This window comes from Rhinatrema bivittatum, chromosome 8 (assembly GCF_901001135.1).
Source record: "Rhinatrema bivittatum chromosome 8, aRhiBiv1.1, whole genome shotgun sequence".
Taxonomy (NCBI): domain Eukaryota; kingdom Metazoa; phylum Chordata; class Amphibia; order Gymnophiona; family Rhinatrematidae; genus Rhinatrema; species Rhinatrema bivittatum.
The window spans coordinates 248,638,747-248,666,294 of NC_042622.1; the positions used below are offsets into that span (position 1 = coordinate 248,638,747).

Genomic DNA, 27,548 nt, shown 5'->3' on the forward strand with positions numbered 1-27,548 from the left:
TTCCAAGCATATACAGCATAGTTCTCTGCTTCAACGGCAGGGGAGAAGAAAAGAGGGTTCGCACTCACAAAGCGGGGAGTAGCTGGCTTATTACGGCGGTTACTACCCCAAACCAAATGTGCCTGATACTTCGCTTTCGATGCATATCCAGCATGGCTCTCTGCTTCATGGCATGGGAGAGGCTGATACATCAAGCATTTCCAGCATAGCTCTCTGCTTCAACAGCAGGGGAATAAGAAAAGCTGAGGCTTCACGCATATCCAGAATAGCTTCAACTGCAGGGGAGAAGAAAAAAAAAAAAAAAAGATTCGCACTCACAGAGCAGGGAGTAGCTGGCTTGTTACGGCGGTTACTACCCTAAACCAAAAGGGCCTGATACTTCACTTTCAATGCATAACCAGCATGGCTCTCCGCTTCAACGGCAGGAGAGAAGAAAAACAACCAATAGGGGCTGTATGACATAGTCTGGGTAAAGGGAATAAACATGGGTGTAGCTTGCTTATTGCAGCAGTTACTACCCCTACTACCCCTAACTAATCAAGCTAGGTATTTCACTTGGATGCAGCTCCATCACTGCTCTCTACATCAATGGTGGGGGTGGAAGGGAAATAGAACCAAGAGTTAAGAGAAAATGATAAGTATGAGAGAAAAAAATGTGTGAAGCTTGCTGGGCAGACTAGATGGGCCATTTGGTCTTCTTCTGCCGTCATTTCTATGTTTCTATGTTTCTATTTATACATAATGTTTTGAACACCCTAGCCAACTTTTCACCCGCCTCTCCCTTAAGCCAATCAAGACGTTGACACATAACTTGTAAATAGTTATCTACTATTATATTGTTATATTGATTATACTGTTATACTCTACCGCTGTTGTAAAATGCTGTCTTAGTTTTAGTTATTTATGATTTCCTACGTATGCATCTATCCCTGCCTCTCTATGCATCTAGCACTCTCTCTCTATCCTTTGCACGCTCACTTCTCCCATTCTGTGGATCCATAATTTTTGTAACTGATTTCTCCCTGTTTTTGCATTGTAAACCAGCATGATGTCTCTGACAAATGTTGGTAAAGAAAAGCCTTAAACAAAAACAAATAAACTATCGTTTAGTACCAATTGCCGACATCTGCTAGGCTGCGACATGGACATAAGGAAGGCCGTCAAGACTCTGCCTTTGGACTGTCTTGAGAAAATTTTTTCCAGTATAATGCCGAACTCCTTCCACAACCACCTGCTTTGATTTCAGGCTGCCTCATCATTTCCAATAGCACCCAAATTATTGTGCCTGTTACACGAGTTGTCTGCTATTGGCCTGTGTAATATGAGTTAGCCTGTAGCTTGCTAATCACCCATATGTGAGGATTACCATCCTGCTTGTCCTGGGAGAAAGCAGAGTTGATTACCTGTAACAGATATTCTACCAGGACAGCAGGATGTAGTCCTCACGAAACCCACACGCCACCCCATCCGGACTTGGGTCCGCTTACGTTTTTTATTTTATTTTTCGCTTGCACTTTTTTGCTACAAACGAGACTGAAGGGAGACTCCTGTGGACACAGGGATCATGGCATGCTGGGCATGCTCAGTGTGCCAGTCAAAGTTCCGTAATAAGGCTTCACCTAATGATGTCATCCATATGTGAGGACTACATCCTGCTGTCCTGGGAGAACACCTGTTACAGGTAAGCAACTCTGCTTTATTGTTAAGAATGACACAAGGGAATAAGAGTACTTTTTTCTGTCGATAAGCAAGGCTGAAGTAGCCATGCTGTCGTGGTAATTTCCTCCAGTGTACCATGTAGAGCACACTTTCAGTAAATCAGAGCTTTGTTCTGCTGCGCATGCGAGGCGGTTCATGCATTAACGTGTTAGGTACCTTCCTCCTCAGTCTTTTTTTTTTTTTTCCACGCTTTGCACATGCTATTTGCCATGTCTGTCGAAGAAGCCGGGCTTTAAGTACTGTCAGTGTGGACATATTATGTCAGTCACTGATGGTCACAATTATTGTTACCTCTGCTTGGTCCCAGACCACAACTAAGAATTGTGCCATGACTGTGGTCACATGTCACCGAGGGCGCAGAGACCGAGAGTGTCGAAGATAGCAGCACTCCGAGGGCAGGAAGCCAGAAATGGTAGTTGTGCTCAGTCTGTTTGTCAATGTGTTCTTCGCCCGGGCCTAAAAACCATCATCAGGACCAGGATAAGAGAATGGCCTCGGAAGGACTATCTTTTAGACTCCCCCAGACTGGTCCAGAGTAAGTCCACTACCCTGGCAAGGACTCCTTGGGGTCCTTGTTTGCTAAAGCACCAAAAATCTCCTCAGCGAAGCCATCTGAACTGCTCAAGATAGTGCCTAAGTGCGTCGAGTCAGTGAGAGTGCCATCGCAGGACTCCATACTTTCCCAAGAAGCAGCACCTCCTATGGCAAGGACTGGTCCTAAAGGAGGACCTGGCTTCATTCTTTCTTTTGGCTTGGCCTTTGAAAGGACATACTTGCATAACAGCTGTAATTTTAACCATGATGAAGATTGATTGAGGAGCAGAGAAAATGAACTTTATGGCAACCAGCATAAATGCCCAGAAGAAGCAACTTCAGTCTCAGGAAAGCACCAAGGGTCCAACAGCTTGGATGCCCTAGTTCAGGAATGGCAACTTCAGAGTCTTATGTATGTGTTTTCCCCTTGGCCCTTGTTGGGTAGAGTCATTCAAAGGATAGAAGGCATCATGGTCAGGTAATTTCAGTGGTTCTTGATTGGCTCAGGTGCCCTTGGTATACAGATCTGATAAGTTTGTTGGACAGGGAGCCTTTGATGTTACCTCATTCTGGAGGTCAATCCTTCTCTGGCACAGTGGAGAACTGTACCAGAGTCCTGTGATTCATGAAGTTCTAGCTCAATTTTGTCCTATGGGCATGGCCCTTGAAAGTTCACATCTGACTAAGAAGGGTTGTTCAGAAGGCATAGTGTCTACTCGCTTGGAAAGCTAGGAAGGTGTCCACATTTCTGATGTATGTAATGGTTTGGAAGGTGTTTGAAATGTGGTGTGCAGACCAAGGATTGGCAGCAAGGAAGGCTTTGCTGGTGACTATTTTGGCCTCTTTACAACAAGACTTGGAGAAAGGACTTGCCTTAAAACTCTGAAGGTGCAGGTTGTGGCTATTGCCTGTTATAGAAGCCTAATTATGGGTAGTCTGTTACCTTCTCACATTGTGTTGAGATTCCTTGAGGGTGTCGAGCATATTCAGCCTCCCAGGGAGGGAGTTGGTTTCATCATGGGACTTGAATGTGGTCTTGAACTGCTTAAGTTGCCTGCCTTTTGAGCTGTTTAGGAAAGCTTCCCTTAAGGACCTTACTTTTGAAGACTGTTTCTGGTAGCCATTTGTTTGGGTAGGCAAATTTCAGAATTACAGCCTTTGTCATGCAGGAAGCCCTTCTTTTTTTTTTTTTTTTTTTTTTTTTTAAACTCTTTATTTATATTTTCATGAATATACATATACAAGCAAAATGCTTGAAACAGATACAAGGGCTAAATCACAAAGCAACGATAATAAGCAAAGGCCTTACAATCAGCATCTATAAATTGTGTTCCTTGAATCTAGCAAGTACAGGACCAGTGGTGCCCAAGTATATGATTTAGGTGTTTAGAGCAGACAAGGTACCCAATACAAATTCTGTACTGTGTTGAAGGGCCATGATTTGCCTAGTATTTTTTGGGTTACCTTTGTTCACAGCTGGTTGTAAGAGTCATTCTCACTTGGAAGCCCTCTGGTTAGGAAGGATGGTGTAAGTACGTAATGTTGAGGGTGTAATTTATTTTGTTAAATTTATTAGCTTGTTTACATAGAATACTGGCAAGCTGAGTGCAGTGTAGGACCAACAAACCCGTTCTGTCTCCATTTGCTGTGTGGACTGGTGTGGCTGGATTCAAGGGATCAAAATTATTGGGTAGGAATAAAATTAATCTTTGATACTTGTGAAATTGCACACTCTACACAAAGGATCCTGTTTGGAAACTTTAGAAGTGATAAATATGTATTTCATGACTGATAGCTTATTTGTTTTCATATATCGGTGTTCAATCTGAAATATCACATCTGTTTACAGTGCAACTGGGGGTTCTAAGAAGACAAAGGCTTCTTATTTTACATTGTAACTTCATATTTCTTACACTATATAAATTTTAACTGTCTAGCTTAGAGTAACATAGTGTTTACAGTTTGGCATAGAATAAATTATAAAGTTTAAATAAGATCAAGAGACAACATTGAGGACATTCAAGTGGAGATGGGATTGGTTATTTCTATGTACATATTTATATTAATAGGGAGTCAAGGGGTCCTGGAATTAGCGAGGGGATATGGCGCTGCTGGTGGGGATAGTTGGGGGGGGGTGGGGGGTAGGTATGGAGGAATAACCAGATGGTCAGATGGGGGGAAGATGTTCTTCTAAGGCAGTTGGTAGATGGGCATTAGGTAGTTGTCGGGAAGGCTTTTTGGAAGAGCGGTGTTTTGAGTTCATTTTTTTTTTTTTTTTGTTTTGTTTGTTTTTTTTTTGAAGGATTGAGTAGTGGGATCCAATCTTAGTAGGGTTGGTAAGTTGTTCCAGAGCGAGGGTCTTGCTACAGATAGAGCGCATTCTCGTGTTGTGGTCAGGTGTGTGTCACTTTTGGTGAGGGTATTGGAATGAACCCGATGTTAGTGGAGCGGAAGTTCCTTTGGGGGTTGTAAAAATGGAGGGCCGCATTTAGCCAGTTAAACTTATCATTGTAGAGTGCTTTGTGGATGAGGGTTAGTACTTTATATTGTATTCTGAATGGATGGGTAGCCAGTGTAGGTTTTTGAGAATCGGTGAGATATGATCAGATTTTTTGCTGTTTGTGATCTTGTCACTGTGTTTTGTAGCAGTTGCAAGGGTCTGAGGAAGGTTGTTGGGAGGCCAAGAAGGAGGGCATTGCAATAGTCTAGTTTGGAGAATAGTAATGCTTGGAGGACTGTTCGGTAGTCATAGTGATAGTTGCCTCTTTACAAAGGCTAAGCAGAAATACCAATTGGTTGGACAGATGTCCTTTCAAAAATCTCAGTTGAACTGTTACTTGATTTGATTTCTCATGGATTGCCTTACAACAGTTTACAACAGATTAATACAGATTCATAGGGGTGCTTGGCAGACTTTTTGTTGGCAGAACTCAAGTGCAATTTCCATTGTTCACAGGGCCGGAGGAACCACTAGGCGAGCTAGGCAGCAAAATGTGCCCTTTCAAACTTCTGCCAGCACCTCCCCCCCCCCCCCCCCTTGTGGTCCAGCGGAGGGCCCGGGAGCGATCTGCCGCTCCTGGGGCCTTGGCTGCCACTAAGCAAAATGGTGCTGGTGGCCTTCAGCCCCTACCATGTGACAGAGGCTACAGGTGCCATTGGTTGGCCCCTGCCACATGGTAGGGGCTAAAGGTCATCGGCGCCATTTTGGATAGTGGCAGCCGAGGCTCCGGGAGCGGCAGATTGCTCCCGGGCCCTCCACTGGGACCACCAGGGGGGCATCAGTAGGGTGGCACTGGGGGGGAGGCAGGGCAAGTCAGGGGCTGGCTGCCTGCCGCGGCGCCCCCTAAGTCTCAGCGCTTGGTCTCTGGCTGCGCCGATCTTCCTTTCTTCAGCCACGTGATCAGCTAGACCGGCTGCACCAATCTTCTGTGTGCATGTATGTGAGAAAAGAATGGTGCTTCTGTGTGTGTGGGAGAGGGGGGAGAATGGTGCTTTTGTGTGTATATGTGGGAAAAGAATGGTGCTTGTTTTTTATGTTTAACAATTTTTATTGCTTTTTCCAATAACACTAATTACAGTACAATTTGCGAGACAGTGTTTCTTCAGCATCCCACAACAAGAAGCAATACACGGTAATAGATCAATGTATCAAACCCCCAACTGTTTACCACCCTCCACCCAACAAGAGATCGAGCTAAGACATGCTGTGACGTGGTATCCGGAATCACTACTACCAGTTTAGAAATCAATGAGAAGTCAATGAGGTCAGTCATTCAAAATCCAACTGCGGGCTCGATGTGGCAGGGCTTGAAGATAGGGATCCCAAATCTGTAGAAATGCACGACGTAATCGTGATGAAGCTCACGCCGTCAGCTGTTCCATCTGCATCAAACGGTGCCAATGGTTTCGCCAGGCCAAAAGGAGGGTGCCGTCGATTCCTTCCAATGAATAAGTATTAATTTTTTCCCCACAAAACAGGCTTTCATAAATAACATACGGGGTCCTGCTTCCCGAATGCGCAAGGGTGGAATGCAATCAAAGAGTATCAAGAGAGGAGACACTGGCAGAGAGATACCCAGCAAGCTAGCCACATAGCAAACAATACGCTTCCAAAATCGCTGGATGGCTACACAGCCCCAGAACAAATGAGTGTCCCAACTTCCCGGTTACACTTCCCACATGTATCGACCGGTACCAAGGCAGAACGGAAGGCCAGCTGCGAGGAGACATACGCTCTCCACAGGAATTTATACTGCATTTCTCGGTAATATGAATTTGAGGAAAGCTTCGCTATACGTCGGAAACAGGCACCTAATTGCGCTTCCGTTATCCGGAACACTCCTTCACTATTCCAGCGGTTTGCTAAGACTGAGCATGGATTCTTGTAGGCCGCCGCCCTCAACTGTTTATAGTAATGCGAGAGGGAAGGTGCTTTTTCCATCCCCAACAAGAAACACGCCTCAATAGCATGAACTCCAGATGTCAACAAGCTGGCCTTTGGTACTGATTTGGCATAATGTTAGAGTTGTAGGTAAGAAAACACACACAAATTTCTCAGGCCATAAACCTCAGACATCGTCTGCAAGGTAAATATCTGCCCAGCGTCATCAAAGATGTGACCCAATAAAGTAATCCCCCGTGTTGCCCAGCCTTTAAAAACTAGGGAAGTAGAAACCGGCAAGAAGTCTAAGTTGCCCTGCAGAGGTAAAAAGTAGGCACACACCTTTGGCAGCCGCAGCAATCCCATAAGATGGGACCACGCATGACGAATCGGGGACACCAGACTAGCTTATGGGTTCAGATATATTCAGCTTGTCCCTCATGGTCTGTAAGGCAAAACGCAAATCTAGAGAACCAAGGAGCGTGCGCTCAGCTGGAAGGTTAGTATAAAAACTTTCCCCCACCAACCAGTCCCGCACCACCCTTAAATTACTCGCCAAAATATACAAACAGAAATTGGGGACACTAAAATCCCCCATCTCCCATTTGTCCTGTAATCTATAAAGGGCTATCCTAGATTTCTTCCCCCTCCAGAAAAATCGCCGCATTCCTTGTTCCAACTGTTTGATATCTTTAACTTTTAACGAGAGTACTAAGTTTTGAAAAACATAAAGCCATTTAGGCAAAACGATCATCTTGAAAAGGTTTATGCGACCCCCCTAGGGATAGTGGGAGGGATTGCCAGCGCTGAACCCTTTCCAAAGTGAAAGTCAGTAAGGGTGGTATATTTAAATGGTATAATTTGGACACCTCCGTGGTCAGAAATACACCTAAATAACATATGTGTGCCTGCGCCCAAGTTAAGGGAAACGGACCTTCCCATCTGTCTAGCAGCGCATCCGGGAATGCTAGCGCCTCCGACTTATCAGGGTTTAATCTAAAGCCAGAGAAGGAACCAAATTCAGTAAAGAGTGACATTAAGTGGGGCAGAGAGGACCCCGGTTGAGTTAAGAAGACCAATATATCATCAGCAAATGCTGCATATTTGAACGTGTGATCCTGAAGGCTAACACCTTTAACCTGCCTGGCCGCCTGGATCGCCAGAAGAAGGGGTTCGAGCTGTAGGATGAACAGCATCGGAGATAGGGGGCAGCCCTGCCTAGTCCCCCGGCAAATAGGAAAACTCTCAGAGCGAGACAGGTTGGCCACAACTTTTGCTACAGGGTCTTGATAGAGGAGATGTATCGCCTCTTGGAAGCGGTCTGTTATATTCATCTGCTCCAATACATGAAACAGATATTGCCACTCCACCCGATCGAAGGCTTTTTCCGCATCGAAACTTATGGCCAGGTATGGTTCCTTAAACTGCGTGCACAATGCCATGGCCGTCAATACTCGGCGGATGTTCTGGAGTGCATATCTTTTTTGCACAAAACAGACTTGATCCGGCTTAATCAGGGAAGGCAAAATCGGGGCCAACCTATCAGCCAAAATCTTGGCCAACAACTTCTGATCCACATTGAGTATGGATATAGGTCTGAAGGAGGTAGGAGATTGTGGATCCTTCCCAGGCTTTGGAATTAACGTAATATGGGCCTCATTACTTTGGCTCGGATAGGAGCCCCTATCAATCAGTGCATTAAAGGAGTCTGTGAGTGGTTTGACCAACGCATCAGAGTCTTAAAATATTCGGTTGTAAAGCCATCTGGGCCCGGTGCTTTATACCGCTTCGCCCGCCAAATAGCACGTCTAGTCTCCGCTTCTAAAATCGGCTGATTCAATTGGGCTTGTTGCTCAATGGTAATTTGAGGGAGCTCAATGTTATCGCAAAAACGGTGGCATCGCTCTAAGTCCCATCGCTCTGTAGTATACAAATGCGCATAGTAATCCCGAAAAGTTTTGAAAATGGAAGGGGTATCTGTGACTAAGCGTCCCGTGGGGGATTTCAGGGCGGCCACAAAGTGGGACGCCCGCCTTGCTCTGATTATATTGGCCAAAATCTTGCCAGATTTATTCCCCATTTGAAACAATTTATGCTGGTAATATAACAAACTTTTCTTTGCCCTCTGGTGTAATAGGGAATTGATGGCATTTTGAACAGAAAGGTAAAGATCCCGCTGGGCAGGCGAATTATCATATAGTAATTTCTGCTTGGCACGTTGGAGCTGAGAGCTTAAGGCTAGAATTCGTTTGTCTAACATTTTCTTCCTATGTGCCATGTAAGAAATAATCTCCCCCCTCATGACAACCTTAGATGTGTACCAGTAAAGCACTGGGTCTCCCACATGTTGCTCATTATGGGAAGCAAACTCCTTCCATTTAGCTTGGAGGTGCTCACGAAAGCCCACATCCCCATCCAAGTAATAAGGATATCGCCAGTTCGGCATGGCTGGGGTCCCCGTAGACCAGGTTAATTCCACCCACACAGGTGCATGGTCAGAGAGTATAATAGCATCGATTCCTGCATCCACGAGCTTAGAAAACAGACCAATGCTAAGTAGAATGTAATCAAGGCGGGAGTATGTAGCGTGAGAGGTACGTAAAATCCTTTGCCGTAGGATTCAAAAGACGCCATGCATCTACTAAATCTAACTCACGCTCAAGGAGGGTAATATGTTTACCCATAACACCTCTACCTAGTCCCGTTGCTCCACCCCTATCTAGCTGAGGATCTTTAACAGTGTTAAAATCGCCCCCCACTATAATGTTTTGATCCATGAAGGGTACCAATTTATCGTGGACAGTTTGAAAGAATGCCATACTCGAGTTATTTGGAGCGTATAGATTACACAGGACCACCGGGGTATGGAATACTTCAGCAAGCAATATAATATAGCGGCCCTAAGGATCCTTAATTTCTTGTTTGATTGAAATAGGCAAGCGTTTATGTATTAAAATAGCAACCCCAGCTGACTTGGAGGTAGCAGAAGCAAAATGCACTGATCCCACCCATCCACGGCCGAGCTTTTTATGTTCTAAATCAGTAAGGTGCGTCTCCTGAAGAAATACCAAATCTGCTGTCTTCTTTTTAAGGCGTGTAAGAATTTTTGTTCTCTTAATTGGAGAGTTGATACCGCATATGTTCCAGGATATCAGACGCACCTGTTGATTAGCCATCTACCTCCAAGTCATCAGAGTAAATGGAAAAAATTAAGATAAGTTGGGAAGCGAGGATCCTCCCAGCTAGGATCCCTGCTCTACTCCTCCCTAGCATCCAACGTTCTAAAGTACCTATACACTTCACACATGGACCCCCATCACAGCATCTCGTCCATGCATCAATAACAGTTCCCTTTCCCCCCTCCTTCCTCCCAGCCCTCCCTTTCCGGGCTTACCATCAGGGAAATACATTCCCTGAACCAAGGAGATCACTTTTAATGCACCGACCTCTCCACCCCCCCACCATCACAAAAAATGTGCCTGGAGCAGTGCACAAACGCTCAAGTAAAAAACATGTCAATAACAAAATCACCCCAGAGAACGAGTGTCCAGGCAGCATACCACATCCCCCAAATATGTTACACAGGCGAGCACAGAACAGCATTTCAACTTAGGCTGCCCCGACTGTAAACTGTTGAACCCACCGAAGAAATACAAAGAAAAGATATAAAATAATATAGGAAAAAAGACCCAAAAAAAAAAAAATAGCGGGAGAGATCGCCTGCTTCGGCCTCCCACCGGCATCCCCCTGGGTCCGGACCAAGTTCCTCCAGCACCTGCCGCGAGCTGGCAGAGAGAATGAGGATCCCCGCCCGTTCACCGCACGCAATGACTCCCCAAGCAGGTCTCCCAGGGTGAAGAGTTGCGAGTCAACATGCTGGTCCTCACAAGCAGGCGTCGAGCGCCAAACAAAGAAGAAAAGAAAACAGACAAAAGCACCCGAACTGAAGGAAGCAACTCGCGCCATAATGTAGCGCGGGCCACTTCATAAGGCCACATCGATCCAGTGCCGACATCCTCCCGCAGCCCACCGCTCCTTGAAAGAACTCACAGGGACTCAGGGATCTGTTCCGGTTGCCTCAAACGCAGCATTTCCAAAGGTTGCCAAAAACTCCCGGGCCTCCTCAGGATTGTTAAGCCATCGGACGCCATCACGGGTAGGTACTCTAATACGAGCCGGATACACGAGGACAGCCCTCATGTTCAGGGCATATAGACGATTGCAGAAAGGCGCAAATGCTCTGCGTTGCTGGCTGAGGCCCACAGAGAAATCCTGAAAAATGAGGATCTTGTGATTTTCAAACTCCAACACTTTCCCAGCCCGCAGCGCTCGGAGGATCGCATTTTTATGCTGAAAGTTTAAAATTTTTGCTATCACAACCCTCGGCCGTGCTGCTGTGTCTCGTTTAGGGCCTAGTCTGTGGGCTCGCTCAACTCTTAAGGGCCCATGTGACATTGAGAGCTCCAACGTACGGGGCAGCCATTCCTCCAAGATTGCAGCCAAATCGCGCTCAGCCACCGTTTCTGGGAATCCAACGAATCTCAGATTGGATCGGCGGGACCAGTTCTCAAGGTCCTCCAGGCGATCCGATTGTTTTGAAGCCGTGGCTTTAAGGCACTCGAGCTCCCTCCGGGTTTTGTCATGCTCGTCTTGCACATCAGAGATGCGCTGTTCAATGGCTGTGGCTCGCGACTCAAACCCTGCGATTTGAGGCATTTAACTCTGTCAACTGATGAGAAATGGTAAGTAATTCGGGCCCCAGCACCTCTCAGACTGCTGATCGTATCTCTGCTAGGGCCACAGCCGAGCTTATCTCCGGCACACCACTCTCCTCCTCCGGGGCCTGCTCAGGTAATCGGGCCTTCTCCTTGTCTCTCTCTTTCTTTGCGGTCTCTTGAAGCCATCCGTCTGAAGTTGAAGAATCAAGGCTTCCCCCACTCTTTAGGAGCAGATTAATATAAGTTATTTGGTGGTGGGGTGCCTTAGATGGGATGGGATGGAGGCAGAAAGGCCGAGAAGGGAAATCTTACGTCTGATCCCCTTACTGCATCACGTGATCTCCCAAGAATGGTGTTTTTATGTGTGTGTGTGTGTGGGAAAAGAATGGTGCTTTTGTGGGGGTGTGTGTGGGTGGGAAACGAATGGTGCTTTTGTGGGGGTGTGTGGGAAAAGAAGTGTGGGGGTGGGAAAAGAATGGAGGGGGGGGGTGTGACAATACATATACCTCCAACTTTTGTGCTGGTAGCTCATCTTTTGAAAAGTTGGATAAAAGATGAAATTACTGAATTTTAAGCATCCCTCTTCTGGAAAATAAAATTTAACAAAGTAGGTAGGGACAAATACTAAAGCAAAAAAAAAAAAATTAAAATATTTAAAATGTACATCTCAGCAAAATCAGAAATTTAAGGTACTGATGCCAGGTGGGGTGGTTTTTTTTTTTTTTTTTGTTCTTTTTAAAGCCTTTAGAAAATGTATATTTTTAAATGACCAAGACTGGAATCTTCCCATTTAAAAGGAAATCTGACTAAGGATGTCTTTCTGTTCCATATCTCCCACATGAATAATCATACGACTGATAGTTTGAAGAAAGACACTTGCTTTATTGCCTGAAAGCGTAAAACAAGAGAAGCTGTACGGTGTGGGTGGCTGTCCCTTGGGAGGACAGAACCTGAAGGAAGGGTGTCATTTCGCCTTCTGATAGGAATGTGGTTTTCTTAACGGTTGGAGCATCACTTTCACTTTTAGTAAAAGTGACATGCTGCAAGTCTGAAAGCAGGGTGCTTCATTTATGTGAGAAAGGGAGGGTGCTTCGTGTATGTGAGACAGGGAGGGTGCTTGTGTGTGTCAATGTGTGTGTGCGAGAGAGATGGAGCATGTTTTTGTCTGGCTTGTGGCTGTGAGAGAGGGCATGTGTGTGATTGAGCCTGTTTGTAAGTAAGAGAGCGAGAGCATTGTGTGATTGAGAGAGACTGGCCAGAGAGGTGACGTGTGTATGTGTGAGAGACTGATCAGGGAGATGACTGGTATGTGTGTGCTTGTGTGTGTGAGAGACTGGTTGGGGAGATGATTGGTGTGTATGAGACAGAAACTGGTTCTGAGGGTGTGACTGGTGTGTGTGTGTGAGAGAAGAGAGTGGTTGTGGTCCCTAAGGAAGAGGACTGTGAGGACAGCTTCAGCAGCTACTGCTGCTTCTGGTGTGGTCTGCAAGGGAAAAGGAGGTAGGAGAACTGCTGGAGAGGGTAAGTAAAGGTGGCTTTTTAAGTTAATTTTTCTTGATTGACTACCATTTTAATTATTGGGTAGTATGTGATGTCTGCTGTTTGAAATATTTTATTGGTGTTTGGTAAAGCTTTCAAAATTTGCATGAGTCTTTAATTATTGGATATTCTATTCATCAGCTGTTTTGAAATTATTTTATTTGTATGATTTTATAATATGATTAATTTATGTATCTTGATTTTATTGATTTGTTTCACAAGGAATGGTGACATTTTTGTTTTTCCATTGTTACACTGTATAGAGTCTGGCATGATGCATTTTACAGCTCAGTTTTTGTCTGCACATTTCTATTTATACTTTATGTGGCTTTATTCTGTATTTGGTGAGGGTTTGTGTTCTGCATGCAAAGACTCAGATGAAGCATTCTTTTAGCATGTGGTTTCTCTGTAGGGATCTGTTGGCCTGTTCTGTTTTCCTGATAGGAGGTGTATCGATATTTTAGATTCTGGTGTAATATTTGTGGTATTCTTTTTCATAGGTGGGGTTGTTATTCTTTGAGTGTTGGCAAATAGTACTGTGATACGGGAGGACAATAGGTATGATGCCATATGAATTCCAAGATGCAAAGTTTTCTTGTTGGCATCACAACAACTTGTATATTAATTTTACCTCAGAATGTCATTTTTCATGTAAAATGTTATAAATGCATAATTTAAAATTGTGTATGGGGAGGGGGCGCCAGACTGTAATGTTTGCCTCGGGTGCCTAATACCCTTGCACCGGCCCTGATTGTTCAAAGGCACATGCACAAACATACATATCCCATATTTGCTAATTGTTATAACTGCTGTCATCCTCCAGGTTTCTACTTGTGCTAAAGAACATTTGCTCCTGCAAGTGTTCAGTTGTTCAAGTAAGATGTATTGAAAAGTGTGTTTTTTTTGTTAACCTTTATTTCTGTGCATTCAACTGAGCTGATATAGCAGCATGAGGTTCTCAAAGAAATGGTGGGGTATGTGAAACTTAATGTATAAAACGTATCCATCATTGTCTGGTCATATATTGAAACACAAACTCTCATAAACATGGTGTCAAACTCTTTTTGTAATTCCAGATAACAGAGAACATTGTTAAACGTTCCACAGAAAAGAAAAAGCAAAGGGTAAAGTATTTTCCTTTGACTAGAAATGTTGCTTGCTTCTGTCTTCTGTTACATCTCTCTTTATTCAGAAGCATAAAGTTTAGTTCTCTTTCCAGATAAATTCAATCGCCCCTCATCTCAGACTGCTAGGAAATTTGAACATGTAGACTAAGGCTTAAAATATTTCATATATTTACATTTATAGAGGTCATTAAAATTACTTTAAAATGATTGCCAAAAATGTAGGTATAATTATAAACACACTTTACACTTTTATTTACACCTTAAAATCTTTTTTTTCCCATCAGGCTCAGCAGTTTCCTTTTGTTTCTTTGGGCTTCCATTTTAATCAGAACTATGTCTGGGATCTAGTTCCATGAACCTTCATTTTGTAACTTTTCATGGATTTTCCCCCCCATTTTATATCCCTTCTCAGCTTGCCTAGCCCAGTAATGCTGTGGCAACCTTCAGCTAGGGGCCATGCACCAGAGCTCCTTCTAGACCCTGACAAATTCAGCCACTAGATGTTGCCATTGTGCAATGACTGGAAGATTTTGCTTACTCGCCCACCACCAGAGGCTGTGGATGCTGCCTCTGCAGCATCCCCAGCCTGCTGGGGAATGGAAGTCCTGACCCAGGAATTGAACCTAGGTTCTCAAGGCAGAGCACAGCACTGCCACTGAGTAGTCCCACCTTAAAATCTTTTATACACTATGTCTTAAAAAGATTTTAAGTTTAGTAATTGAAGTGTACTGAGAACGAGTGGTATTTGATTTGTTTACTGATATGTAATGTGGTATCTTTGACATTATCCCAGGACAAGCAGGATGCTAGTCCTCACATATGGGTGACGTCATTCACGGAGCCCTTAAGCGGGAAAAACTTCTGGCAAGTTTCTAGAAGCTTTTAACTGGCTGCCTGAGGCTACTGAGCATGCCCGGCATGCCATGATATTCCCTGCCACAGGGGTCTCACTTCAGTCTTCTTTTTTCCACGCTGCTGACTGCATCGCGGTTCATAGGAGCCCTGTGAGTTACCTCACAACTAGAAAAGTTTTTATAACATATTTTGCCCTTTACGGGTCTCACCTATTTGTCACCGGCTGGTGACAAAAACTATACGTTTTTCGCCAAGAGAAACACCGTATTCATCGACGGATGTCGACTGAAAAGACTTCGGGCTTCAAAAAGTGCCCGGCCTGCAACCGGACTATGTCAATAACGGACCCGCATGTCGAGTGCGTTCGCTGTCTTGGTGGAGACCATGACATCGCGGCTTGCACTCAATGCCAAGAAATGACAGTGAAGGGTAGGAAGCTTCGTCACGAAAGATGGCACAAATTTTTCAAATTCAGACAACGCCATCGCCGACGACTTCCACAAAATCCTCACCGGTGGGCATCACAAAAAAGATCTTAATAAAGAAAAAGATTCCAGAGGGTTCCGGGGATGCCGCCTCTCCAACACCCTCCGCGTCATCGACAAGGTTGGTATCTGATACTCGTCCAAAACATAAGCACCGATGGCACCGTTCCATTCCTCCGTTACCACCCCGAGGAACCGGTACCTAAAAAACAAAAAATTTCATCGACCTCCGTAACATCCGGACAGGAATCGATGCCATCGACATCGGTTACAGACTTAACCACGTTGATCAGGCAGATAGTCACCGATGCCCTGAAGGATAAAATATCGGCGTCATCGCCGATGCCGACCACAGAGTCGATGCCGACATCGATGTCGATGCCGATACCGGCTACAGTGTCTATGGAAACAGCCCTGTCGATGGCCGGCAGACTTACCGAGGATTCAACCGCAATGCCGGCTACCCAGCCGATGCCAGCGACCTCATCATTCCCGATATCCGCAGTGACTTCCTCGATGCCGTACTCTACCTCTGCGATGACAGTACCATTCCGCGCTGCCAGAACCATCGATGACATCGATAATCTCACAAACCTCGATGACCACGATGGCTTCTAGACCCATTTCATCAATGGTTCCCATCTCCATGTTTACATTCCTTACTTCATCGATTCCAACTACTTCCCAATCGATGCCTCTATACACTCTAGCTTCAACTAGAGTACCTGTACAAGGAAAAATTACTTCAACAAACAAAGGCATCAGGAAAATATAAACATACTTCCCATGCCAGTTCCAGAAACCTCTTCTGAGAGAAGACTACATGCGATACTCACTAAAAGGTATCAAGACCTTTTAGCATCCTTACCTACAGAACCTGATGAAGTAATGGAGGATGAAGGCAGTGACGGTTCACCAGATATTCAGGATCCCTTACAAGGACCATCAGGAGTTTCCCCATCTAAAAGACTGGAACCTCATCATTACTAACCTACATCAGACACATGGTCAGACACACAATCAGAGCATTCCTCAGAGGATTTTTTATCTGAGAATACTCCACCTCAAGCTAAAAGCAGTCACCTCCAGAGGACCTGTCATTTTCCTCTTTCATTCAGGAAATGTCCGAGTCCATCCCATTTCAACTCCAGGCCAAAAAGATGAACGACAACAGACGTTGGAAATACTACAATTTGTTGATCCTCCAAAACATAATTTGGCCATCCCAGTGCATGAAGTACTTTACAACTTCAGCAAAGAATATGGGAACACCCTTGCACAACCCCTGGAGTAAACAGGAGAGTAGACTCTACGTATCTGGTCCAAGCAGCCCCAGGTTTTGAAAAACCTCAACCTCCCTCACAACTCCCTAGTTGTAGAATCTGCTCAAAAGAAGTCACGCAGATCCAGAACACATGCTTCAATCCCTCCAGGGAAGGATAGCAGATTTTTAGACCTCATGGGAAGGAAAATTTACCGGGGGAGCTATGCTGAACTCGAAGATTGCTGCATATCAGCTTTATATGACGCAGCACCAGAGAAATCTCTGGAAACAAATAGAAGAGTTTCTACCATCCCTGCCTCAGCAACAACAAGACGGCAGCAGCAGCAAATTGTACAGAAAGGCCTAGGATGCTGGAAAGCACGAGGGTAAGGGCAGCTTATGATGCTTTCGAAACCTCATCAAGAACTGCGGCATCTGGCATCAGCGCGACGAAGATGGGCCTGGCTAAAGGCTTCAGATTTATGTCCTGAAGTCCAAGACAAATTAGTGGACCTACCGTGCCAAGGAGATAATTTGTTTTGGCACAAAGGTGCAAGATGCTGTGGCACAGCTTTCGAGAACACTCAGAAACCTTGAAACAACTCTCCACTTTGTCATATGACACTACAACTCATCCAACCCGCAGGCCACCACGTAGGGACACTAAACGTCCTTTCTACCGACCAAGGAGATATTATCCTCAGGCCTCTAGATCACGACCTCCAAGGACTCAACAACGTCCACAACAAAGACAGCAGCGGTCTGCAAGGCCACAGCCTCCGCCTCAAACAGCTTCACCTCGGGGTTTTGAAAATCATCCCAGAGTGCAGAGCCAACTACCTAATCCTTATCCCGAATTGCCAGTTGGAGGAGAATTTCCCAATTTTACAAAGAATGGACAAACATTACAACAGATCAATGGGTCCTGTCCATTGTTCACCAAGGCTACCGCCTTAGACTTCACATCTCTCCCTCGGGAGTTTCCACACAAAACTCCCATCTCGAACATATTCCTCAATTACAAAACAGAATTATCTGCTCTTCTGAAATCAAAAGCGGTGGAACACGTACCACACACTCAGAAGGAAGAGGATTCTATTCCCGGGATTTCCTTATTCCAAAGAAAACCGGAGGCTTACGTCCCATTCTAGATCTCAGGAATCTCAACAAATTTCTAAGAAAAGAAAAATTCAGGATGGTGTCCCTAGGCACCATGCTTCCACTCATACAAAAAGGGGATTGGCTTTGTTCTCTGGATCTTCAAGATGCATACACTCACATTCCAATATTCCCCCCTCATCGCAAATACCCTCCGATTTACGGTAGGACATCAACATTTCCAATACAGAGTCCTTGCCATTCGGCCTAGCCTCAGCTCCCAGAGTATTCACCAATGCCTAGCAGTGATAGCAGGACATTTGCACAAACAAGGTGTTCATGTTTTTCCTTATCTCGACGATGGCTAATAAAAAGTCAGTCACAACAAGGAGCATTACACAATACAGTTACTTCACAAACTGGGATTTCTCATCAATTATCAAAATCCCACCTGCACCCGTCTCATCTACTCCAATTCATAGGAGCAGAATTAAACACAAACCTTGCACAAGCTTTTCTTCCAGAAGACCGTGCACTCACACTGTCCCAGGTTGGCGTACTCCATATCCATACAACCACAAGTGACAGCTCATCAGTTTCTAATTTTACTAGGCCACATGGCTTCAACAGTTCACATCACTCCTATGGGCAAGACTTGCCATGAGACTCACCCAATGGACTCTTCAATCACAGTGGATCCAAGCCATTCAACCACTGCATTATCAATCCAAGTAACCCACCAACTACGCTCTCTCGCTACAATGGTGGGACAATCAAGGACAATTGTGCAAGGGCCTACCCTTCCAAAAAACCGATCCCTCAGATAACATTAACTACAGATGCATCCACCTTGGGATGGGGAGCTCATGTACACTCTCTTCAAACCCAAGGAACTTGGACAAAACTCGAAGCCACATATCAAATCAATTTTCTGGAACTTCGAGCTTATTACGTTATGCGCTGCATGCGTTCAAAGACTGCCTTTCACACAAGACTGTGCTAATCCAGACAGACAATACTGTACCCATGTGGTACATCAACAAACAGGGAGGTACGGGCTCGTATCTTCCTTTGTCAGGAAGCGGCACAAATTTGGGACTGGGCCTTGAACCACTCAATGTTCCTACAGGCCACTTACCTAGCAGGGATTCAAATGTACTAGCAGAGACCGACTCAGTCGCCAGTTCCAACCACACGAATGGTCTCTAATCCCTCCATTGCGACCAAAATATTCCAACGTTGGGGACAACCAACAACAGACCTCTTTGCGTCGCATCTGAACCACAAAGTGGACAACTTCTGTTCTCTGCACAAACAGAAGAACCAACCAGCCCAAGGACGCCTTTGCTCGCCCTTGGAACTCAGGTCTACTATATGCATATCCTCCAATACCGCTTATCACCAAGACGTTGGTGAAGCTACAACAGGACAAGGGGTCCATGATACTCCATAGCCCCATATGGCCTCGACAAGTATGGTTTCCCACACTGCTAGACCTGTCAGTCAAGGATCCAATATGCCTGGGAGTAGCTCCCAATCTCATCACTCAGGATCAGGGTCGGTTTGCGCCATCCCAACCTTCAATCCCTATCCCTGACATGCATGGATGTTGAAAGCTTAATCCTACAATCACTTAATCTTTCAACTAATGTTTCTCAAGTGCTTATAGCTTCACGCAAACCTTCCACACGAAGGAATTACTCTTTCAAATGGAAGCGGTTTACTTTCTGGTGCAAGCAAAACATATTGATCCTTTCACTTGCCCCACAACTTCTCTTCTAGATTATTTGTACTATCTCTCAGACTCTGGTCTGCAGACATCGTCAATCAGAGTGCAGTTGAGCGCAATCTCAGCTTATCATAACAAGATAGGAGATGCACCTATATCCACTCAACCTCTCGTCAGTAGATTCATGAGAGGTCTAACTCACCTTAAACCACTAATTCGGCCTCCAGTCACGCAATGGGACCTGAATCTGGTTTTAACAGGATTAATGCGTCCTCCTTTCGAACCCATAGATTCCTGTGAACTGAAATTTCTAACATGGAAAACTATTTTCCTCATAGCCATTACATCAGCTAGAAGAGTTAGTGAGTTACAAGCACTTGTCACGTATGAACCTTATACAAGTTTCTCCATGACAGAGTGGTTCTCCGAACACACCCAAAATTCCTTCCTAAGGTAGTTACGGAATTCCACTTAAATCAAACAATAGTTCTACCCACGTTCTTTCCAAGGCCTCACTCTCACCAAGGCGAAAGAGCTCTACACACTTTGGACTGTAAACTTGCATTGTCTTTTTATTTGAATCGCACTACGTCCCTCAGAAAATCCAATCAGCTTTTTGTCTCTTATGACCCAAATAAGCCAGGAAAAGCAGTGGGTAAACATACTCTATCCAATTGGTTAGCAGATTGCATACAGTTTTGCTATGAAAAAGCAGGCCTTCCTCTCCAAGGGCGAGTAAAGGCTCATTCAGTAAGAGCAATGTCAACCTCAGTAGCACATTTTCGTTCAGTGCCAATCATTGACATTTGTAAAGCAGCAACATGGAGTTCTCTTCACACCTTTGCAGCTCATTACTGTTTGGACAAGGAAGGACGACAGGATTCAGCCTATGGACAATCTGTCTTAAAGAACTTGTTTCCAGTTTAAACCCAACTCCTTCTACAACCAACCTGCTGTGATCTCGGCTGCATCATTTCCTCAAAAATGCATTACTGCTACCAAGGACAATGACTCAGCCTCTAGCTTGCTAATCACCCATATGTGAGGACTGGCATCCTGCTTGTCCTGGGATAAAGCAAAATTGCTTACCTTGTAATAGGTGTTATCCCAGGACAGCAGGATGTAGTCCTCACGGAACCACCGCCCACCCGCGGAGTTGGGCCTCAGAATTTATTATTTTATTTTTGCTATCGCTTATTGCTACATACAAGACTGAAGTGAGACCCCTGTGGCAGGGAATATATGGCATGCCGGGCATGCCTAGTAGCCTCAGGCAGCCAGTTAAAAGCTTCTAGAAACTTGCAGAAGTTTTTCCCGCTTAAGGGCTCCGTGAATCGACGTCACCCATATGTTGAGGACTACATCTGCTGTCCTGGGATAACACCTATTACAAGTAAGCAATTTGCTTTTTTACCAGTGTGGCTTGTCTTTAAAGAAACTGCTGAATTACTCAGAATTACTTTAAGCACAGCAAACAATCTATATCTGCTCTCTTGTGTTGTATAACTTCCTGGAGAATAAACATAGCCCTTTTGGCTGCATGTCTAAACAATACACAAATCAAGTTTGAGAGATTTTATTAAAAGAAAGCTCTGCACATTTTCTGGCGATAAGCAGGGCATTTAGCCATGCATAGTGGGTAACGTCATCCGTGATGTCACGAAGGCGGAGCTATTCTCTTAGCTCTAAGAGCTTTGAAGTGCACGTGCTCTCGGGTTCCCGCGTTCCTCGAGCTCCCTCTCAGTTATAGTTTTCCATGGTTACACACGGAAGTGTGTGTGCTACTCTCGCCCTGACTTAAATTAAAAAAAAAAAAAAAGTTTCAGATCGTCGCGACGGACAACGGCAGAAAAAAGAAGACAGGATGCCAGAAAAGCCCAGGTTTTAAGTATTGTACCTGCGGCAAAATTATGTCCTGTGACCGGGCATAATTATTGCTATTTATGCCTCGGTCCCGACCATGATCAGGCCGCGTGCAGGGACTGTGGTAAAATGTCCCCACGGGCCAGAAGACAACGGAAGGAAAAGATGGAAAGGTTGAGGCAAACATATGCCCCCTCTCCGGATGATTGCTTGACTAAGTCCTCCCGGGTAAGCAAAAACCCCGATCCGAGGCCCCTTGATGCGCACACTCGGCCTCGAGGGCCGTGCGTCGCACACGGCGTCTGTGTCCACGCATGCTTTCGACCACTCCACAGACTACGACGCATGCGCTGTTAAAACCGCGTCGCGTCCTGCATCGATGCCTCGTACGACGCTACAGACGCATGTGTCGACTCCATCGAAGAAGTCTTTCTATGACACATCTCATCAGTCTACGAAGCAATTACCTCAAAACTAAAAAACCTTCTTCCCCCCACAACCATGTTATGTTATACGTTATATGTTAAGAAACGCTGTTCCATGTAACGCCATTTGTGCGAAAAGTTTTGTTATATGTAAACCGAACCTGATTCGATACTTGTATTGAGAATGTCGGTATATAAAAACCCGAAATAAATAAATAAATAATAAATAACCAGAAAAAACCAAGTCTCAACACCAACAATTCCGAATAAATCGGGGAAATCTTTCAAGACTAAACATACTATAACTCCATCTCAGCAAGGAGGTCATCACTCTCCTTTATCAGTTTTGTCAGATGTTATCCCCAGATCGTGGAGCTCGTCCTAAACAATCCAAAAAGACCAAGGTCTCCTCATTCATCAGTCCCTAGGATGCTGCCTAAACGATCAAAGAAATCAACCAGATTTACCTGTTCATCCACATCGTCAAACAGCTGAAGAGACAATGTCTCAAATAACTACGCTGTTACATATGTTTTTTCATGGCTTACTATCTGATCCTAACGTTTTACCACCAGATCCTCAGGTTCCTACATCACCCGCAGGGGTCTCCAGATCCATCTCATAACCTGCCGGTCTCCACAGCAATCACCTCCCTCTTCTGTTCACACTATTTCACCAGATCCTTCTCCGGTATCACATCGCCTGGAAGTTCAACAGATATTCCATCAGACCCCCCATAAGATCTTCCTCAACCAACTTCCCCACCGGAAGATTTAACTTACTCTAAATTCCTAGAGAAACTGGGGTTAGCCTTAAATATAGAACTCGAAAACTTCCAGATCCAAGATCTGAAGTTATGGGGATTCTCCCAATACTAGACGTTCCATCTGAAGCCAACTGCTCTACCCCTCCCCACCAAATATTGGAGGGTCTTATGGATAAGCTTGGGATACTCCACACCTTCCATCTATTCTAAGAAAATAGATTTAAAATACAGAATGCAAAAAACTTCCTACTACTCAAACGTGCAGGTTCCTCACAATTCAATAGTCGTTGAATCGGGCAATGAAGAGAGCCAAGAAAAACAGATTATACATCAATACACCTCCCGGAAAGGACAATAAACTCCTAGATGACTTTGCAAAGAAGATTTACCAAAATTCTATGCTTAATTCTAGAATTAAACCACCACCAGTTTTACATTATACAATATTTATTCAATTGTACTCAACAGCTCCAGCCCTTCCTAACTACTTCACAAGGATATGCTCCACTGCCTCAACACTTCCGGACCTGCAGGAAGGCTTACATCATTTGTTGCGGACATCATATGAAGCCTTTGACAACCTCTGTGAGATCATCAGCTACTTCCATTTCCGCTAGACGTCTGGCATGGGCTCAGGGCCAGCAGTATTAGAGAAGATGTACCTGATAGGCTAACCAATTGCCTTGCAGACCAGATAACCTCTTTGGGGAGAAGCTACGAGAGACAGTGTCTCTTATTGAAGAACAGAATATAGCGGTCCAGTCTTTGACGACACCTCTGGATACGCCTTCAACATCTAAAATATTTCTTGGGTCAATTTAAAAGAGGTTACCACTATCGCAGACCATACCGCTACCATCAACCTACCAAACCTAGTTATAGGCAACCTCAGAGACAGCAATCCCATCTGCAAGGACAAAAGACCACGACAAAGAACACCAAGACAACAAAAAACCACAAGCCTCTCAACAGACACCAAAGCAGTCTTTTTAAATCATCTTGCCACAACAGTTCACGTGGGGGGAGACTATGCTTATTTCATTCCCAGTGGTCTACAATTACCACAGATCAATGTGTGTTAAGTATTATACTTCAAGGGTACCAGCTACATTTCAGCTCCTTCCCAACTCTTCCACATCTCATTCCCAACTCTTCCACATCTCATCACCTCAGACTCCCCAAAATCAAGTCCCTTCTCTCATGACAGAAGTTTCCATTCTCCTTCGCTAGAGGGCAATCCAGCCAATCCCCTCTTCTCAGGAGAACAATTTCTACTCCCAATATTTCCTCATTCCCAAGAAGTCGGGAGTCCTACACCCTATTTTAGACCTTCGAGCCCTAAACAAACACCATCACAAGAGAAAAATTCAAAATGAGTTCTCTCAAAACAGTACTTCCCTTTCTACAAACTAACGACTGGATCTAAAGGATGCGTACACTCGCATAACATCCACAAGGATTTTTTGGCGTTACCTTTGTTTCCAGGTTGTGAATCATCACTATCAATACAAGGTACTCCCATTTGGTCTCTCCTCTGCCCCACGAGTATTCACAAATGTCTTGCTGTGTTGTGGCACACTTATGCAAACAAGAATAAACATATTCCCTTACTTGGACAACTGGCTTCTGGTATCTCCCAATCCACAACTCCTGAAACAAGTGGAATGCACGCCCCTTTGTCTACAAACTTGGGATGGATAGTGAAATACGAGAAATCTCAACTCCATCCCTTGCAAACCATTCAATTCATAGGAGCATTAATTCAAACACCAATATCCAGAGCCTTTCTCAGACTCTCTTTTACGTCAGACAGTAGTTCCAGCTTGTCAAATACTGGTGCTCTTGAGTCATATGGCGGCAGCAATTCATGTAGTCCAGAATACAGTCTACACATGAGACGTCTCCGGTGGGGTCTAAAATCTTAATGGAACCAGCTGACCCAGCAAATGTCCCACAAAGTACGCGGGACACGCTCCATGAAAAAAGATATCAAAATGGTGGCTCCGACTGTCCGTTCTGAACGAAGGAAGCCCTTCCAGCTTCCCCCTCATCAGTTTTCCTCAGCTCTTCCCATACATTCTCTACTGTAAATGGAGTTACATCTACTCCAATTCCCTCCATTTTCTTGTTAACTAGCAATGGTCCGTCTCCAGGGTCTTCTTTAGTGAACACAGAACTGAAGCATTTGTTTAATATTTCTGCCATTTCTTCGTCTCTCTCCACACATTGATCATTTTCACCTTTCAATTTCACTATACCACTTTGAACTTTTCTCCTTCACTGATGTATCTGAAAATGTTTTGTCACCTCTCTTAATCTCTTTGGCAATCCTTTCTTCCGCTTGAATTTTTGCCATCTTGATTACTTTCTTTGTCTCCCTCAGTTCTACCAGATATTCTTCTTTGTGCTCCTCCCTTTGGGATCCTTTGTATTTCTTGAACGCTGTTCTTTTAGCCTTTATTTTGTCAGCCACCTCCTTGGAGAACCAGATAGGTTTCATTTTTCTTTTCTAACATATAGATTAGTTGCCTTGGTATTGCTCCTTTCAGTTTGGTCCACTGTTGTTCCACATCTCTCTCGTTTTCCCAGCCTACTAGTTCTTCCTCCAGGTAAGTGGACAAATCCATACTAGTTCTTCCTCCAGGTAAGTGGACAAAGCCATGGGGCCTGATGAGGTTCAATCCCAGGATACTGAGGGAGCTCAGAGATGTGCTGGCGGGTCCACTGTGGGACCTGTTTCAATAGATCTCTAGAAACGGGAGTGGTGCCGAGTGACTGGAGAAGAGCGGTGGTGATCCTGCTTCACAAGAGTGGAAACAGAGAAGAGGCTGGTAATTACAGACCAGTTAGTCCTCACCTCTGTGGTGGGGAAAAGTAATGGAATCACTGTTGAAAGAGAGAATAGTGAACTATCTACAGTCGGGAGAATTGCTGGACCAGAGGCAGCATGGATTTACCAGGGGAAGATCCTGTCAGACAAATCTGATAGAACTTTTTGACTGGGTAACCAAGGAATTGGATCAAGGAAGAGCACTCTGTCATCTACTTGGATTTCAGCAAAGCTTTTGATACAGTCCCGCACAGGAGACTGGTGAATAAAATGAGAAGCTTAGGAGTGAGTGCCCAGGTGGGGGCCTGCATTGCAAACTGGTTGACGGACAGAAGACAATGTGTGATGGTAAATGGAACTCTCTCTGAAGAGAGAACGGTTTTAAGCGGTGTACCGCAAGGATCGGTGTTGGGACCGGTCTGTTCAATATCTTTGTGAGCGACATTGTGGACAGGATAGAAGGTAAGGTTTGTCTTTTTTCGGATGAGTGGAGAGAATGAGACGGGATTTAAGGAAGCTGGAAGAGTGGTAGAAGATATGAAAGCTGAGATTCAATGCCAAGAAGTGCAGAGTCATGCATATGGGGGAGTGGAAATCCGAATGAACTGTATTCGATGGGGGGAGAAAGGCTGATGTGCACAGAGCAGGAGAGAGACCTTGTAGTGATAGTGTTTAATGATCTGAAGTTGGCAAAACAATGTGATAAGGCGATAGCTAAGCCAGAAGAATGCTGTGCTGCATAGAGAGAGGAATATCGAGTAAGAAAAGGGAAGTGAATCAGGGTCACAATTTGAAGCTCCATGGGAGGAAGACTCAGAACCAATGTCAGGAAGTATTTCTTCATGGAGAGGGTGGTGGATGCCTGGAATGCCCTTCCGGAGGAAGTGGTGAAGACCAGAACTGTGAAGGACTTCAAAGGGGCATGGGATAAACACTGTGGATCCATAAAGTCTAGAGGACGTGAATGAAGAGTGGGTGGCTCGTGGGAATGACAGCTACTACCTGGAGATATAATACCCTTATTCAACAAACATACACACGGTTAATGCGACTCCAACATTGCTCTAAGCTTCAACGGCAAGAGGAAATGTGGAAAAAAGGATTTGCATTCACAAGAAAGCGGGGAGTAGCTTGCTTGTTTCGGCGGCTACTACCCAAACCAAATAAGCCCGATACTTCACTTTCAATGCATAGCTCTCTGCTTCAACAGCAGGGGAGAAAAGTCTGATACTTCACGCATATCCAGCATAGCTCTCTGCTTCAATGGCAGGGGAGAAAGTCTGATTCTTCACTTTAAATGCATATCCAGCATAATTCTCTGCAGGGGGAATGAAGAAAAGTGGATCTATATAGAGACAACACCAACAAGGACTGGATTATTTATTCTGGGTAAAACAAGCATGGGTGTAGCTTGCTTATTGCGGCGGTTACTACCCCTAACTAATTAAGCTAGATATTTCACTTAGATGCAGTTCCAACACTGCTCTCTACATTAATGGTGGGGGTGGAAGGGAAATAGAATCAAAAGGTTACTAAGAGCAAGAGTAACAGATAAGTATGAGAAAATAAAAGTGCGAAACTTGCTGGGCAGAATGGATGGACCGTTTGCTCTTCTTCTGCCGTCATTTCTATGTTTCTATGTATGTTTCTATAATACAACAGATGATTTGGAAATGTCTTTTTGCAACCTATGTGCTTGGGGACTCCCACTATGCATGGCTAAATGCCCTGCTTATCGCTGGAAAAAAAGCAAGTTTGCTTACCTTAAACGGTGTTTTCCGTAGATAGCAGAGAGTTTAGCCATGCATTCCCACCCACCTCCCTGGACAGCCTTCCATCCTCACAACACCTACACAGCACTTAGCTTGGAAAACCAACTGAGAGGGAGCTTGAGGAGCATGGGAACCTGAGAGCAGGCGCACTTCAAAGCTCTTTGAGCTAAGAGTAGCTCCGCCTTCGTGACATCACGGATGATGGTCACCCATTATGCATGGCTAAACTCCCTGCTATCTACGGAAAACACTGTTTAAGGTTAGCAAACTCACAAAAGAACCAATAATAAGCTCCCTATATTTAAAAATCAACTGCTGGGTCAATATTTTAAGTTCTTTACCCAGCTCCCCTGCAGTCTCCTGGGGACTGCATGTTTGGAACTGTATCACAATTTATAACACACAGAATGAGATTTGATTGCTTTATGGGGATAAGGAAATAC

At 44.7% G+C, this 27,548-nt stretch overlaps 1 protein-coding gene across 1 annotated transcript in view; it reads left to right on the plus strand.

Moving 5' to 3' along the window:
- CHAF1A (chromatin assembly factor 1 subunit A) overlaps positions 1-27,548 on the plus strand; it is a 384,823-nt gene that overhangs the window by 56,592 nt on the left and 300,683 nt on the right.